The sequence below is a fragment of the Gossypium hirsutum genome, chromosome A07, assembly GCF_007990345.1.
Source record: "Gossypium hirsutum isolate 1008001.06 chromosome A07, Gossypium_hirsutum_v2.1, whole genome shotgun sequence".
Taxonomy (NCBI): Eukaryota; Viridiplantae; Streptophyta; class Magnoliopsida; order Malvales; family Malvaceae; genus Gossypium; species Gossypium hirsutum.
Window position 1 is genome coordinate 57,255,505 of NC_053430.1, and position 18,245 is coordinate 57,273,749.

At 31.5% G+C, this 18,245-nt stretch overlaps 1 pseudogene; it reads right to left on the reverse strand.

Moving 5' to 3' along the window:
- Positions 1 to 294: 294 nt before the first annotated feature.
- Positions 295 to 10,361, reverse strand: LOC107955787 (UTP--glucose-1-phosphate uridylyltransferase 1-like; annotated as a pseudogene).
- Positions 10,362 to 18,245: the final 7,884 nt, after the last annotated feature.

Sequence of the window (18,245 nt, forward strand, 5' to 3'; positions counted from 1 at the left end):
AATACTAAATGTAAAATTAGGTGGTTTTGATTTGAAAAGTGTATGGTCTAGAAAGATAATTTCAATTTGGATTGATTTAAATTCAAGATGCAGTAGTGAATATTCCATGGTGATGGGTACCATATAACATTGTTAGATTTGATAAAATAATATATGAATCAAAATGAAGTGGTTGCTTAGCTAAAACAGAGTAATTGCTAACGTAAAAAGGTAGATATAAGAGAAGGGAAGAAAACAAAATCAGTTAACAGAAAATAGCCTAATAATTTTGTTTTTTATTCACTCTCAGTGAAACTATGGCAGACCAGGAACTCTGGCAGTGAACTCGCAGAGATCTGCGGGGCCGTTAATTTCCTATCGTTAAAATTCAGTCTCAATTACAAAAAACAAACCAAACCAACCCCATCGTGTTAATATTCTAATGACGTCTTTACCTTATGTTCAATTACTTTTTTATCAGGAATCTGCAACTGTCCCCCAGCTCTTGCGGCAATACTCACTTTACCCTGGAAAAAGATTGAAGCATGATAACAGAGCTTCGAGATAACCTATGTCTGCTGTAAATTTGTACATGATATGCATGTTTAAAGCTAAGAGCATCCATAAAATACCTTGAGAACAACTCTAGATCCAAACCTTACTTCCCCGGTCACTTTAAGGCTATCAAGTTAAATGATGCTTGGCATTGTCTTGAATCGACTTAAGAAATCAGTCGGCTATTGTGAAAATAAAATTATATATGTCAAGATCATTATGGGAATAGGATTGATCTATATTTAAAGGAAGATAGGGACCTTAAAGAATTCAGACCCAAATTCAATGATTGGGTCTAGAGGCTTTGCTTTAGATTTTCTCTTGAAAACGTAGCCAACTAGGGTATAAATGTCACACTGCAAAAGGAAAATTTATATGAGGACATGTTGAAGGAGTTTGGCATTGTCAAGGGGGAAAGGATATAACCAGATAAAGAAACAAATCTGCCGTAGTCCTCAGGGGAAGGTATCGTGCTCGCGGTACGTTGATACCAATAGCACGATCGAAGAACTTGTTCACACATGCAAGTAACACAATTAGGCCTCTCTTGTTTCAAAATTTTAATCCAATAACCGGTACAATTTATACCTTAATTGCATCATCAGCCACTGTTTCAAATTGAACAACTTTGGTTCCATGGACCTCCTACAATTATTGGAAGTCATAATTGTACTTGAAGCAACATGTATAGAAAAGAAAACGATACAAACATTTGGATTTTCAGCGTCCGCAAGCCTTTTAATTACGTTTAGATTCATCCACCTATATCGTAAACTAAATTGATATGCAGTTAGGAAGCGTCTTCTTACATAGTATTTGTATGGAAAAGTTTAAGCTTTTCCGTTGAATCGAATTCCTTGACCTGTTACAAAGTCATAATCATGTCAGACCTGTTATAAAGTCATAATCATGTCAACCTCAGTAATACACAATAAATATCATATAAATTTTTTTGAAGAAATGAATAACAAAATTTTCAGTTCAAATAAAAAATTTAAAATATTAAAATATCCTGCCTGACAAACTATATTTTAACTCAAGAAATAAGGTATGAATAATTAAATCATAACCATTATTTACAAAAATAATTATATAATAAATTTATTAAAAGTTTGATTCAAATGACAAATTAAAAGGGATGAATATTAAGGTCTCAATGGTTTAAACCCTATCACATGCATATATATTTTTAGATGGAATGATGAATATTTATATATTTTATCAATTTGATAATTATTTTTTTCTTAATTAAAATTGATTAATTTTTTAAAAAGAGTCAAATTACTTTTTTAAATGAAATGATAATTTAAACTTTAATTTTTAACGTGACGTCGTCCACATGTACTTCTTACTAACATAGCATTATGTGTATTATACATCATATCAACAAATAATTTAAAATTTATAAAAAATATTTAAAAATAAAAAATAAAAAATAAAAAATTATTAAAAAAATTCAAAAAAATAGCCTAAATTACATGTGATTTCCATGTGGACTACCATATTTAAAAATTTAATGTTTTAGTTAGTATTTTCATTAGAAAAAATAACAATTTGTCTGATATTTGAACGGTTAATAGTCAAATTTAACTATTTTTAGTTTAAAAAAAAAGTGCCGAATTGACAAGTTGAAGCTAAATTTATAATTATGCGTATGAAAAAAATTTCACATGTATATGGATTCCGACCAGGGTAACAAGTTTGATGTTTAAAAGCTGTTCAAAAAAATATTTTTTCTCATTTATATATGATTGAACCAAAAGTCAATTAATTTAAAGTTAAAAAAACCAATGTTTTCAACTTTTTTTCAGTTTTACAAAATATTTTTAGTGAAAATAATGAAAATTTTTTATTATTTTTTAATTTTCACATATTTTCATTTTTTAAAAATTATTTTTTTAATTTTCAATCAAACATATATATATTTGAATGTTTATCATTTTCTAAGAAAAGGAAAAGGAAATCCAAAATAGCCTACATTTCTTGAAACCAAGCAAAGCCTTATTATTTCAAGTTGCGTAAATACAATTTGTGGATCCTCTCTTATATTTATTCTATATGTCAATTTCACCATTTGTGGGTGCTATCTCGATATATTTAGTAAATTTATGAACATGCATTAATTGTGATTATTTCTATAATTGTAATCTTTTTAAAAAATGTTAATCCATACAACAATTTACATGTACTTCATGCTGTTGTTTTTTTTTTTTTTTTTTTGAAATTTTCTTAATTTTTTAATAATTTTATAGATTTCAAATTATTTTTGGTATGTCATGTAAGATAAATAGTGACATGTTAGTATGAAGTAAATGTAGACTGTCACGCAAGTTGTCACGTCAATATCATTAAAAAGTTTAATATTTTAGTTAATATTTTCATTAAAAAATTACAATTTAACTCTCTTTTTAAAAGTTAAGGGTTAAATTTAACTAATAATAATAATTATAAAAGTTAAATTGATAAAAATATAAATATTAAAGGCTAAATATAACATTATACCTTTAAAAAGGTATAATGAAATATACGAAAACAAATTTAATATTTCATTATTAACAAATATATTCTTTCCTATGCTAATGTGTTGGGTGAAAAGTTTCACATCCTTAATTTAAATTTTTATTTGTAGAAATGTGAAGATTAAATTCATTTAAGATATGAGAATACAACAACCAAAACCACGTTATTAAAATAGTAGGCCAACCATATTCACTTTAATCTAAATTTTAATAAAAATTTATCTGTAAAAGTCAATATTATATTTTTATATACGTTTATATCTTTTATTAATTTAATTTTTATTTTTTAAAAAGAATTAAGTTTAACAATTAACCTTTTAAAAAAGTTGAATTATTTTTTATCGGAAATACTATTTAAAACGTTAAATTTTTATACATTAAAACTCGCATGACAATCCATATGTACTTCGTGCTAATTTTTTAAGTTATGAATGTTTAATTTTTTTTTAATTTTGGATTTTTATAATTAATAGATTAATTGTTGATGTGTGATATATAAAATATCAACATGTAGTACACGTGACATGCAACACGAACATGTTTAAAAATTTATGTTTTTGTCAAGATTTTCGTTAAGAAAAATAATTTGACTCATTTTTAAAAAATTAATATTCAACTTTAATTCAAAATAAATTACAAGAGCAGCGTAAACAGTGAACAAAAAATAGTAAACACAAATTTAATTCACTTCAAAATGAGGGAAAAAAAACAAAACCCTAACTAAAATAGCTTTTAATAAATGTAAGGGGCAAAAATTATTAAAATCTTTCAAGTTTATGGTTTCTCATATATTTATTATTTCCTCATTTGTGATAATATACTATGCAAATATATAAGGGTTTAAGTTGAATTATAGAAGATAAAATGGCGTTGGTGGTGGTTGTAAAAAAGGAAAAGACCTATAATTTGAGCCGTAGCAATTGCCTTTTAACTTTATATTTTTGTTGAGTGATTTTTAATTTGCTGGTTAATATGTGACTCACTAATTATATCAATCACCACATATAACTTTAGCTTTTTTTTCACAAAATGTGTAGTGTAATGATAACATCCTACCTAGCAGTCAAATTACCATTTAAATTCTAATATTGAAAAGAACAGAAAAAATAAATAGCAAAACAACAAATAAAGAAGCTGAAGTTGGAGAAATAGATGACTTACATGTTTCTCAGGAACTTGTGCTCTTTGAATGAACTAAATAATATAAATAAAAAAAAGTATTAGTCAATGTCTCACTATTAACTTTACAAAAGATTGACATCATTATCCAAATCATATTCTTTTGAATTAACAATAACAAGTTGAATTCTAAAAGAAAATAAAGACTTCATTTCTTACCTGGACCTTTCCTTCATATGAAATATGAGTACCAGTCATTTGGTCATGTGAGGTTTTGGGTGTAAGCTACACAAATACATGTCAAAATAATCATGGAGCAAAATAACAGGGTAATATAACACTTTCTTCCTTTACCTCCATACAAAACTCCTTCTGGTTTTCGACCATATTCTTTAAGATTCCTATTACCAGTCAAGGAATACTACTACCATAAAAAGTTGGCACGTTTGATGTGTATGTGTGTGAACATAGCCACTAGAATTATGAGTTCATTAGAAATCGGAACAAGGATACTGAAGTCAAGGAGAGCACCTAAGTTGTCTATGTTCGCAAAAAACAAAATCTCCTTTTCCTGCAAATGAATTACCAACTAGAATTTCTAAGTTTATACATCCAATGTTTTTTGTGTTCTTTTACAGAAAATAGAAAAAAGCATAACCTGTGATATGAATTCATCAAGCATGCCACTATTCCTTAGACATTGGAACACTTCACCATGACCAGGAGAATACCTTCATAAAGAAAATAGATAAATAAAAATTTTAAAAATATAATCAAAAGAGAAGACCCGATAGTAGTTCTCTAAAACCTAATCATTACAGGAAATGAAGATGGCTAAAAGAGATGGAATAGAGAAATCTTGTTATTCATGTGAGTGCAAAGATAGAACATTATAGAAACTATTGAGTTAAATCAATAGAACATTATAGAAACTATTGAGTTAAATCAATCTTACAACTTCATCCACAAACTATGACCATGCAAAATCCATTGAAAAACCTTACATCACCATTTAACTAAAATAGTGTACTTGATTCTCAAAAACTCTGACCCTCTTCAACATATTTTGAATGGCTTAAACTATAGTAACATAAAATCATTTATCATATAATTCTCATAAACTTGTAGCTGAGTTTTGAAGACAACAAACAAAACTAACAATTCCCTTATGGATTTCTTCTGGTGTGAACAACTTCAAAGTTTCGATATTGCCAAGTTAGCACAGTGTTAAAAGGTAAATGATTCAAGTTCAGCGAAGAGGTTAAAAAGAAAAAAAAAAAAGAAAGAAAATTATCCACATGTGATTTCCACCTGATACTGAAGCCGTATGTTATGGAATGGGACTAGGAGATGATATTAAAAATGTTTTTACCATCCATCCTTGCTAGTCCCGCCTTTGCATGGTAATGGAGTAAAATCTTCAGCTGCTATACAAGGATATTGGCTCTATGCAAATACAAGAAAATGATGTCTTGTTTTAGTTGTCGAATTTAAAAATGAAATTGGAGGAGTTAGAAAATTGATATCACCAACCTGAAGAATATTGTAAATCTGGACGTCTGAACGGACCCACTTATCGAGGTGCTGCATTGTCTAAGAGTTACATGAATAAAAGAAAAGAAAAGAAAAGAAATTGTTAAAATTATATAAAAATGGAAACCTTCAATGTTTCTACATGGGTATTGAATGGGTTCAGCAGAACCAAGGGAACATTACATCCGTATTTCCAATTTAAATTCTGAACAAAAGCAAATAGAAAACAAAAGCAAACTGTTACATCCATTGGGCTATATCAGAAAAGAAAGGAAATTTACAACTTATGAGGGGATGGGAGGGGAGGGAAGATACATGACCTCTATCTGAATAACAACTAGCTCAATGAAGTTGTAGTTATGGCGAACTTCAATGAGAGATCTGTTATGATTTTGTGTGTTGATATATATATATATTGATTAATAAATATACAAAATATATAAAGAGGAAAAGCACGAGCATACTTAGGACCATCACTTCCCATAGCTGTCCCCAAATCTCCATTAAGCCTTAAGACAACAACTTTGTCCAAAAGCCTCCTAGTTTCAGTTGCATCTGCTTTTAAATTCAAATACAGATTGAGATTGAGATTGAGTTTGAGATTGAGATCAAATGAAAGAGGGGATAAAATGATCTAAGTTGTTTACCATCGGGAACTGGAGGTAATATGTGATAAGGAACAATCATCTCATATTCAGTCGGTATTTCGACCTTACTCCATTCTATCAGTGGCTCTTCTTCACTTTTTATGAGATTTTCAAAATCAGAGTTTGAAGCTTACATAAGTAAAAATGAAAAGAAATATATAATAATACTTGAGATTGCGAGAGACAAAGTTGATGAATCCGCTTTTGTCATCTTCGCTGCGAGGGAATCAAAGATTGGTGTTATTCTTGTTTGGTTAATACAATAGTTAAGTGCAGATAAGAGAAAAGAAGTTAACTAGATTTGAAAGTGTTGGAGTTGGCCTGCATGCAGCATAAGAAGCAACCAAGGAGCAAACCAAGCAACACAAGTCATGTGGATGAAGTGTTGAATATCAAGCTGGAAGATCAAGCTGTTATATTATTACCGGATGAAGTATGCATACAACACATGAAGTAGCAATGAGCTGACTATGTAGCACAAGTTATGCGGATGAAGTATTGAGAAGCAGATCAAGCCATACCTTCAGCACATGAACTATGCATGTAGATGCTGAAACACATTACTGCTATCGTATTTCATTCTGTTTAGTTACCTTAAACATTGTTTTGTAATTTAGTCAGATTTAAACTAAGTTGACATTGTTTTTGATGTAATTAGGTATTGATGGACTGATAAATCAGTTTATCTTTGTGTACAAGCAATGTTTTACAAGTTTCAATGTTGCTTAGGGGTAGTAGGTATTTGTTTAGGTGAAATTTGTTCATTTTGACTAGCTTGTGTCTGGTATATGTATTGGCTTTTAGCCTCAATTCAAAGTAATGAAAATTCATTAGAATTTTATCCAAAATACTCTCTCTTTTCTTGCCTTCAATTTCATTCTGGTTTTCAAGCTCAAAATCACCAGACTTTAACTTCAAGTTTTCTTCATTCTTCATCCGGATTCATTACATTGTTGTTTAAATTCCAGACTGAAGTTCATACTTCCTCTGGATAAAGTGTCCCAAAAACACCAACAATTGGTATCTAGAGCCAAATTCTTAGTGGACCTGTAGAACCATGTTTTCATCAGGATTCTCACCAGTGCCACCACCAGTGTTCAACGGAGAAGGCTACCATATATGGGTAGCAAAAATAAAGACCTACCTGCAAGCATTTGATTTGTGGGAGGTTGTCAATTCAGATGTTGAGCCAGTTCCACTCAGAGCTAATCTCACAGTGGCTCAAATTAGGCAGCATGCAGATGAGAGGACCAAAAGGCACAAAGCCATGTCCTGCATTCAGAACTGTGTGTCTAGTGTTATCTTCACCAGAATCATGGCTTGTGAGACTCTAAAGCAAGCCTGGGACAAGCTCAAGGAGGAGTTCCAAGGTACAAAAAGGACAAGGCAGCAGCAGTTGTTGAATCTGAGAAGGGAGTTCGAGAACTTGAAGATGAAGGAAGAATAAACTGTTAAGTAGTATTCAGATAGAATTATGGCTGTAGTAAACAGCATAAGATTGCTTGGAGAACAGTTTAGTGAGGCAAGGATCATGGAGAAGGTGCTCTCAACATTGCCTAAAAGATATGAGGCAAAAATCTCATCCCTTGAGGATTCGAGAGACCTAGCAAGCATTTCTTTAACTAAACTTATCAATGCTCTTTATGCTCAGGAACAAAGGAGAGCCAGCAGATAGAAAGAGCATCATGAAGGTGCCTTCTAAGCCAAAAGCAGACCAACCTCAAGCTCCTCTGCATACAAAGGAAAGGAATCCTGGTTAAGCAAGCCTAGATCAGATGGTGAAAGAAGATATCCACCCTGCCCACACTACAAAAGGGTAAGTCATCCGGGTGAAGTATGTTGGTTCAGACCTGATGTGCAGTGCAAATTCTGCAATAGGATAGGCCATGCTGAAAAAGTCTGCAGAAACAAAGACAGGCAGAGGCTAAATCAAACTCAACAGCCAAGAGCTGAAGCTCAAGTGGCAGAAGAAGAAAGTGATCAAGAAGAACGAGTCTTTGCTGTCTCTTGCTCATCTACCAAAAGAAAAGCCACAAAGGGATAGTTGATAGATAGTGGTTGCACAAACCACATGACCCCTGATACTGGCATTTTTAAGTTAATTGACAGAAGCTTCAAAACAAGGGTGAAGGTTAGAAATGGACACTTCATCAAAGCTGAAGGCAAAGGAGATGTGCTGATAAACACTCTTACAGGTACCAAACTTGTTAGAAATGTCTTGTTGGTGCCTAAAATTGATAGAAGCTTGCTTAGCATTGCTCAATTGCTTCAAAAATGATATTCAGTAGTATTCAAAGGTAAAAAATACTTGATCAGTGAACCAGATGGATCCAAGCTCATGTTAGTAACCATGGTTGACAAAAGCTTTGTTGTGGACGTGCCACAAAAGCAATCTCCTCGAGGGACACATCAGGTTAGGCCATCGAGTTCTGATTCAGAACCTTTACATCATCGACCCATTACTGATCGTAGTAGTCTAAAGCTTAGAGATCGTCGTTCACCAAGAGGTGCTTCATAATCTGATCCATTGAACCAAAAGAAGCTTGGCACTTGTATTGCAGATTTAGAATCTCAACTGAGGCAAGCATAAAAAGAACTGAAGAATCTCAAAGACCAGTTGGCTTCAACAAAAGCTACAAAGAAAAAAGCGCAACAAGAGCTGGAAAATAATACTAAGAAGCCTAAAGCTCGGGAAACTGTTGAAGTTAATGAGGAGGTTTCTCTGAAAAGAACTCGAGATTCTAAGAAATCTGATTGTAGCATCAAAGATGAAGTTTCTGAAGATCTTGTAACAGATCAAGCTGAAGCTGATCAAAATGGTCTTGAAATGAATATTGATGATGAACCATTCAGAGGCACTAGACCATTGGCTAATATTTATGAGAGAGCTCGAGTGGCTACAGTTGAACCAATCAACTTTGAAAAAGCTGAAGCTTAACAAGGATGGAAGCAAGCCATGCTTGATGAGATGAGCATGATTGACAAGAATCAAACTTGGGATTTAGTTCTAAAACCAGTCAATAAGAAGGTTATTGGAGTGAAGAGGGTGTTTCGAGCCAAGCAAAATGCTGATGGTAGCTTGAACAAACTCAAATCAAGGCTGGTTGTAAAGGGATCAGTCAGAACTATGCAGCATACAAGCCAAGGAGGAGTGTTGGAGTTGGCCTGCATGCAGCATAAAAAGCAACCAAGGAGCAAACCAAGCAACACAAGTCATGTGGATGAAGTGTTGAAGATCAAGCTGGAAGATCAAGCTGCTATATTATTACCGTATGAAGTATGCATACAACACATGAAGCAGCAATGAGCTGACTATGTAGCATAAGTTATGCGGATGAACTATAGAGAAGCAGATCAAGCCATACCTCCAGCACATGAACTATGCATGCAGATGCTGAAGCACATTACTGCTATCGTAATTCATTCTGTTTAGTTACCTTAAATATTGTTTTATAATTTAGTCAGATTGAACTAAGTTGACATTGTTTTTGATGTAATTAGTACTGATGGACTGATAAATCAGTTTATCTTTGTGTACAAGTAATGTTTTACAAGTTTCAATGTTGCTTAATGGTAGTGGGTGTTTGTTTAGGTGAAATTTGTTCATTTTTTACCAGCTTGTGTCTGGTATATGTATTGGCTTTTAGCCTCCATTCAAATTAATGAAAATTCATTAGAATTTCATCCAAAATACTATCTCTTTTCTTGCCTTCAATTTCATTCTGTTTTTCAAGCTCAGAATCACCAAACTTTAACTTCAAGTTTTCTTCATTCTTCATCCGGATTCATTAAATTGTTGTTTAAATTCCAAACTGAAGTTCATACTTCCTTCGTATAAAGTGTCCCAAAAACACCACAGAGAGAGAGAAGCGATGGAAGATTTGAGCTGGTTGAGTTTTGCCATTAGGTTGCCAATGCGCTGACGGCTCTGATTTACAAGGCCAAGTCTGAAGTTGCTCTGCTCTTCAGAAATGATGAAAAGAATGAACCCAAAATAGGCAATGCACATCCCATATATGTAGACACTTGCAAATATTTAGTTATTATCTTACTAAAATACGCATATGATTGTAACAAACTTTCCTTTTTCTTTTAAAATTTCTATTTAATACATTATCAAATTGTGCCATATCGTATCACTTATTAATGACTTCATTCTTTTTTATTTAATCCATACATTCCTGTAATTTTTTTTCTTTTATTGATCATTAGTCGACCACAATAAAGAGACATGTAGTAATAATAGTAAGTAAAAAAGACGTTGAGAAATAGAAGCATGAACTCCGTCTACTTTGACAATATGATGAATAAAAGAAAATTCACGTCATTCAAATGTTACATGCTAGAACTTTAGTCTTGTAATCCATGCGGTTTTAGATGATTTTTTGGATTAAAATTCGCCTAAGTCAACCTAACTTTCTCAAAGTAAGAATCATCGTTAAAAATTCTCCAAGGCACTGATATTAAAGTGGAAACAACTCAAAACAAAAGATCAATAAAAGAACAGAAAAGCCACAAGAAATTAAAACACGCCAAATGTTTGAGTAAATGCTTTCAAAGTATTCTATTACAAAAGAAATAATAAAAAGAAAGATTTCTATTTATAGTTGAGTTCTCCTAAAATCAACGATACATATTGAGTTACATTGACAGTTAAGATTAAAACCTATTTACAATTGAAATTCTTAAGGATTGACTCAATCCTTTAATATTACAAAATCATATCTTATCAAAATACAAATCTTCTAATATTACTTTCCATATTTACCAATGTAGCCCTAATTTTCCTTAAATGTTTCACTAGGCCATCAAGTAGATATGTTTCTCCATATGTTCCACGAATCGGGTCAGTTCAAGTGGGTTAATTAAACCCCCATTTAATCAATTGACCTCTATGGGATGATCTTTGCGCATTCATCACGGGCTTTGATTCGTAGCTCGTGACATAAAGTGGTGAATATGTTGTCTTCTCAGAAAAGGAATTGCGAAGGAATAAGGATTGGTTTCATGGGAGTGATAAATATGGAGTGGTCTTGTCATGGGTGGCCAACTTGGCATGGCTCAACTTGGATTAGGTTTGGGAAAAAAAACTTTGCCTTTGAAGGTTTTTAATTAAATAATTTTTAAAATATTTTTATTTTAACTTTAATTATAAAGATTAAGGTAAACTATACAAATAGTCACCCAACTTGCAAGATCTTGTATCTTAATTGTACTATATTTGTTTTGTATACTTGTATTTTTCAAATAAATTGGTTTAATAATGTCCTCAATGGTTTTTGCACGTAAAGAAAAATAGAAGTAAATATTGAATCACTAGTATCTAATGTTTAACAAATAATAAGTAGTATTATGTGGTCAAATCATAATTGTAACACCCTATACCCGACCCAACTGCCGGGTCTGAGCACTCAGTGTTACAAACTCAAGTCACTTAGTCGAAGTTCTAACGTGATTTATTTACAATTTAAACATTCACCAAAAAAAATTTATTTAACTTTGCCATATATTTGTACTCTAAAAGAAGTATGATTAGCAACAGAATTCAAAACAGAGCTACGATTAAAACTTTCTACAAGTTTTAGGGTTCTTACATATGAATCTCAATTTTGAGCATAAGTAATTAAATTACATTGACTTAAAGTTTAAGACGTCTCTGAACACACTAGATAACTCCTGAGGTGTAGCCTCTAAGGGTGCCTTACTATACACATGAAACAACTTCAACACCTAAAGCTAGAATTTGGTTGTGTTTAGCTTGGTCCGTTCCATAACTACTCTGACTACCTCTAAACCTACATTAAAGAACACTTATAAGTTCGATGAACTTAGTGAGATTCATTATATTTATTTTTAATAAATAAATTGTACCAACATGAATATAAAGATTTGGGTGTGCCAAAGCAACTCCCTTAGTTACTCGTAACCTTCACAGTCTACTGGCTCATATGACACCTGTAACACCTCCTACCCGTACTCATTGTCGGAATAGGGTATGAGGCATTACCGGAGTTTACGATTTTTTTTTGATATTCAGTATAGCCCCTTTATAAATATCTAACCTTCCCTGCAATATTAAATCGAGACCAATCCACATCAACCAAACCAATTCAACATTTCTTCAAGATAAATTCATGCATATTTATAAAATAACGTCATCACATACCCAAAACCAGGTTTGTTAACCATACCAATGGCTAACACTACATTCATTTCACAGAATCATTTACTTTATTAGCTTATACATGCCATTGATTTCCAAAATAAAGTTTCTTTATATACCGAAATCCTGAGGTTGATAGTGTGATGTGTCTCCGACCAAATCGACCTCCGAGCTCTTAACACTACAAAACAGGGGAAAATGAAACAGAGTAAGCACGTTGTGCTTAGTAAGCTCATGTAACAAGAATTATACTTACCTAATATTTTCAATACAATACAATAAACATTCCTATATCCATTCAATGCATTATTACCCTAACATGCACAAACTCAACATTCAAGTTAGTACAATAATTTCCATGTACCAATAATATATACTATGATTGATGAGCTCATCAATACATGATTTCCATTTCCTTATGTCGAAACCATTTTTAAATCGATGTTTTGGAAAATGGGAATCGACTTTAAGAAAAACGAAAACAGGAGTCGCCACCAATATTTTTAGGTGTGATTGGATCACCTTATAAAATGTTTTGTTTTAAAACATTAATTTCAGTCTACGAAAGTCGAGAAAACGGATTCGGGAGTCGGTTACGTACGAGGAAGGGTTAGCACCCTCGTAACGCCCAAAAATTGGTACCTAATTGATTATCAAGTGTCTTTAATGTCGAAAATTTGAAAGCTTTAAGATGCAATCCCCTTTAGAATATTTTGATTAGAGTTTACTTGTATCAAATGAATCAAAATATCACATCCAGTAAGTTAGGATGCAATATTTTTAAGACATTCGAAGCTAAGCTAGCCTTTTTTTGAAAATTCCTATCTCGAAACAATAAAATGCCATATCCAGTAAGTTAGGACAGAACGCTTTGAAATTCCAAGACAGTTGCTCGTATTTTGAAAATCTTAAAAACTTAGAAGGGTGCTTGACTATTCGAACTCAACAAGAAAAGTTGCAACCCAGTAAGTTAGGGCACTACCTTTCTCGAAGCTTCCAAATACCAAACATTGCCTTTTTATTTGAAAACTTTGGAATCTCTCATATAAGATAGAATATTGCAATAATAAAACATGCATTTAAACAATACAATGGCAATAATGTAAAGATCATAAACTAGATATATACATGTTTAAAATTACATAACATCATACACACAAGGATACACATAGCTTATATTGAAAATGAATAAGCAAAACATATACACATGCAAAATAATTAACTTAAAAGTGATGCATGATATACAATTTGACATAAATTACACAATATACATCACCACTTTGGGCATATCATCATAAATAACCTAAATGTTCATGTATATTTGTTACATGCAAAAATACAACATAAAGTATAATGAATTTAATAATATAAATTACATAACACCTATATATAACAACATTTCATGCAAATGTACCTTAAATTAATATAAATAATTAACTTCCATGCAAATATGTAACAACAATAATAAATAATTTACTAAACAATAACGAAATATGAAAAAAAATAAGCAAAGCATGAACGTATGAAATATAAATCAAATAAAGGTATTCATAAATTTTAGATTAATATGAAAATAATAAAAGCAAACCCAAAAAAAATGATTAATATATATAAACCATATTATAAGGTATAATACCTTAGCAAAATAATGTACTAAATATTAATATCTCATACATTTTTTAAAAAACTTTTAAGAATGTATACAATTAATAAGTAATAAAATAATATATACTTTATAATAAAGTAATGTAAGGAAATATGGTAAAATAAAGTGTATAATATAATTTACAAATAAAATATATAGTAATATAAATCATATAATAAATAATATAAAAATATATATAATAAAATCTATATAATATAATATATATAAGAAAGATACATTATAAGGAATAATAGATAATAAAATATAGTATGTGGTAAAAATACATAAATAAAATATAATGAAATATGAAATAATAAAAATATAAAAAAAATAATAATATAATAAGTACTTTTTTATATAAAAATATAGTAATATATATAATAAAAATATATACCACATAGTAAAATATGTATATAACAGAATAGATATAATAAATAATAAAAATAATATAATAATATAATAGATAATAAAAAATAATATGTACTATTTATATAACTAATATTTAAAAATATATATAAAGTATTAAAAGAGAATTAAAATTGAATTTAATTAAGGAATTTAGGGGTTAATTGCAAAATAAACGAAAACTCTGGGCCTGATTGAAATGTGCGTTTAATTCAGAGGACTCCTTGGGAAATTAACCCACTTTACGAAAACACGCGGATCCTCCCCGAGTAATCAGGTCAACACGCGGATCCTGGGCCTCGGGACGACGTCGTTTTATGCTTATTGAGTTAAACTAAAAACGACATCGTTTTATTTGGGCTATATATGCCAAATTCTGAGTTTTAAAATCATTTTTAAACCGGTTTTAAAAAAAAACTAAGAAGAAACTCTGAGGAAGGGGAGAGGGAAGGTCCTCCGGGCTCTGGCCTTTGTCAGGCCAAGCTCCGGTCACCGGACACACACACACCCACGCGTTTACGCGCCACCTTCAATGCTGCCCTGCGCCACCCTCGGAGGTTAGAAACCTCGATTTTTTATGCAAAAGCAAAAGGTAAAACCCTTTTCGCGTTTTAAAACTATTTATCAAACTGTTTGTATATGTATATATGCTTTGAACACGAAAAAATAAAATAAAATAGAAGATTCACCTCTTAAAAAAACTGTTTGTTTTTGCTTCCTTTTTATTTCTGTTCTTGTATGCGTATCGTTTATAGGTTACAAAGGGGCTTTTTATAGCCACTGTTTCTATTACATTTTTGGGAAAGAAATTGAAGATTTCTTTCCATATTTGTTTCGTTTCTGCTGCTTTTCTTTCTCTTTTTGCAGGTGTTCAAGGAAAATCCGGCGATGATCATGCTGGTGACGTAGATCGACTGGTGGCATTGATCACGGCGTGAATCGGAACCTGGAATCGTGGCCTTGATGGTGGGCAGATGGAACAACGAGAACTGAAGGGACGTGACGTTTAGTTTAGCTTCTGGATCTTTCCATTTGCAGCGCCTAGGGTTCCAGAAACCCTAGGTCTTCCCTCATCTGTTAACAAGTTGGGCCATTTGGGCCGTACCTGTTTGTGGTCGTAAACAGGCTAATGGGTAGTTTAGCTGGGTTATGGGTAGGACTTTTGGTAGTTGGGTCAAGACATATGGGCTTACCAGGCCTTGAGGCCTGTTTATTGTAGACGAATTATTTGAATAAACATTTATATATTCTTTATTTTTTATTTTTAGTTTTATCATGGGCCCGGGCAAATTTGGGCTATTACACCTTATATTTTTTTTTTCATATTTATCCCGTTGAATTGCTTGGAATATTCGATGGATTTTCAGAGGTACACTTTTAGTGTACATTCCTGGGTTCGTCAATTCACATTCATGTGCGCACATTTCCATTTCAGAGAGCACACTCTCGCGAACCTCATCCTTACAGCGGGATTACTAGTCCAGGCTAAATCCCCTGTAATATAAGCTCATAGAGTATTGCCGGGATTACCAGTCCAGGCTAAATCCCCTGCAACGACAATTACTCTAATGAGCTTGGATCTAAATTACCAGTCCAGGCTAAATTCAGACCCTAATTCGGATTACCCGTCCGGGCTAAATCCATTTTACACATTCTTCGGGAGGGCTATATCAGGATAGGATCACCCGTCCGGGCTAGATCCTTTTTACCGTCAATTCCTTTTCAGAGATCCATCGAATTTTCCTTTCATTCAGCCGGGATTTCTTCCTCTTTTATCAAATATATCAATGTTTCATAAATTTCCATATAATGAACATTCAAATCATATTCATGTCAAAAACATGCATTTCAAGCATTTAAGAATATAATTCAAGTTACATGAACTTACCTTGATACTTGTTTGTAAACAAAAAATCTACTAATCCCGAACTTTTTCCTTTCCTTGATCTAGCTTCATAGTTGAATCTTCTGGATCTAAATAAATAAATTTAATTATCAATTTAATACATTTCATGTTCATATGCAACAATTTCTATAATTTCATTATTATTATTTATAGTTTATTCAAAGTTGTCTATTTGAGTCATAGTCACTAAATTATTTATAACTCAAGATACGGAACTCCAAACTAAGATCCATTAATTTTACCTGAAACTAGACTCATATATCTTCTTACCATAAAATTTTCAGAATTTTTAGTTTATCCAATAAGTACAGTTTATTCTTTAAAGTAACCCCTGTTCTGCTGTCTGACAGTTCTGACCCATCTTCACTAAAAATTAATTATCTCTTCATACATAATTTGGATGATGTTCCCGTTTCTTTCTCTTGAAAATAGACTCATTCAGGATTATAGAAATATAAATTTAAGCCCATAATTATTTTTATTCGATTTTTTTATTATTTTTAAACGTCAGAATAGGGGAACCCGAATTCATTCTAACCTTATCTCACAAAATTCATTATATCTCAAAATTTACAAATCCATTGCTTACACTGTTTCTTCTATGAGAAACTAGACTCAATAAGATTTAATTTCATATTTTTTTAATCTTCTAATTCGATTCCTAAAATTTATGGTGATTTTTCAAAGTTAGTCTACTGCTGCTGTCCAAACTGTTTTAGTGCAAGCTGTTTATTACCATTTTTCCCCTAAGCTTTTAATAAATGATAATTTCGTCCCTACTCAATTAGCCTCTCAATTGAGCTGATTTTTCTAAATTAACATTTTATTCTATCACCTTAAACTAGTTTACAACCTTTAGGAATCATAATTTCAGAAATATACTTTAATTCTAAGCATTTTCACAATTAGGTCCTAAAAATCAATTCCTATTGAAATTACCTAATAAAATCATCTCATAAACAAATTAAAGCTTTAATTTCATTCTATTTCATCATAAAATTACAGCACTCAACCATGGTGACTTTCAATTTCATCCATGAAATCAAAAACTAATGAATTTAATAGTAGGACCTAGTTGTAAAAGTCTCAGAAACACAAAAATTATAAGAAAAGGCAAGGATTAACTCACTTGGTGCAAAAATTATGAAATACCAGCTTAGAGAACCCTCCTATGGCGCTTTTAGCTGCTGGAATTGAAGAGAAATGAAGAGAAATCTAGATATTTCCTATTTAGTCCTAGCTTTATTTAGTTAATTTTGCAATATTCTAATTTTGCCCTTAATTTATCAATTTTCCTGCTGATTTCATGCCCTTGCCGTCCAGCCATAATAAATTTTGGGTCTAATTTCCTTTTAAATCCTTTCTCATTAGACTCTTAAGCTATTTAATCATTCTAGCAACTTTTACACTTATTACAATTTAGTCCGTTTCATTTAATTGACTACCCAAACATTAAAATTTCCTAACGAAATTTTAATACTACATTACTAACATTTCATAAATATTTATAAAATTATTTTTGACTCGGTTTTACGAGATAGAGGTCCCGATACCTTGTTTTTACCCAATTTTTTCAATAATTTCTTTTTTCTAACTAACCACTAAATCGGTAAAATTTTTCTATCAATATTTTCATACGATTTTCTTATCATATCAATTTTCATGCAAAAATATTGAAATAAATTTATCTTTAAATCGGATTTGTGGTTACGAAACCACTGTTCCGATAACTTTGAATTTAGGCCAGTACAACACCCCTGGCTGAATTGGGCAA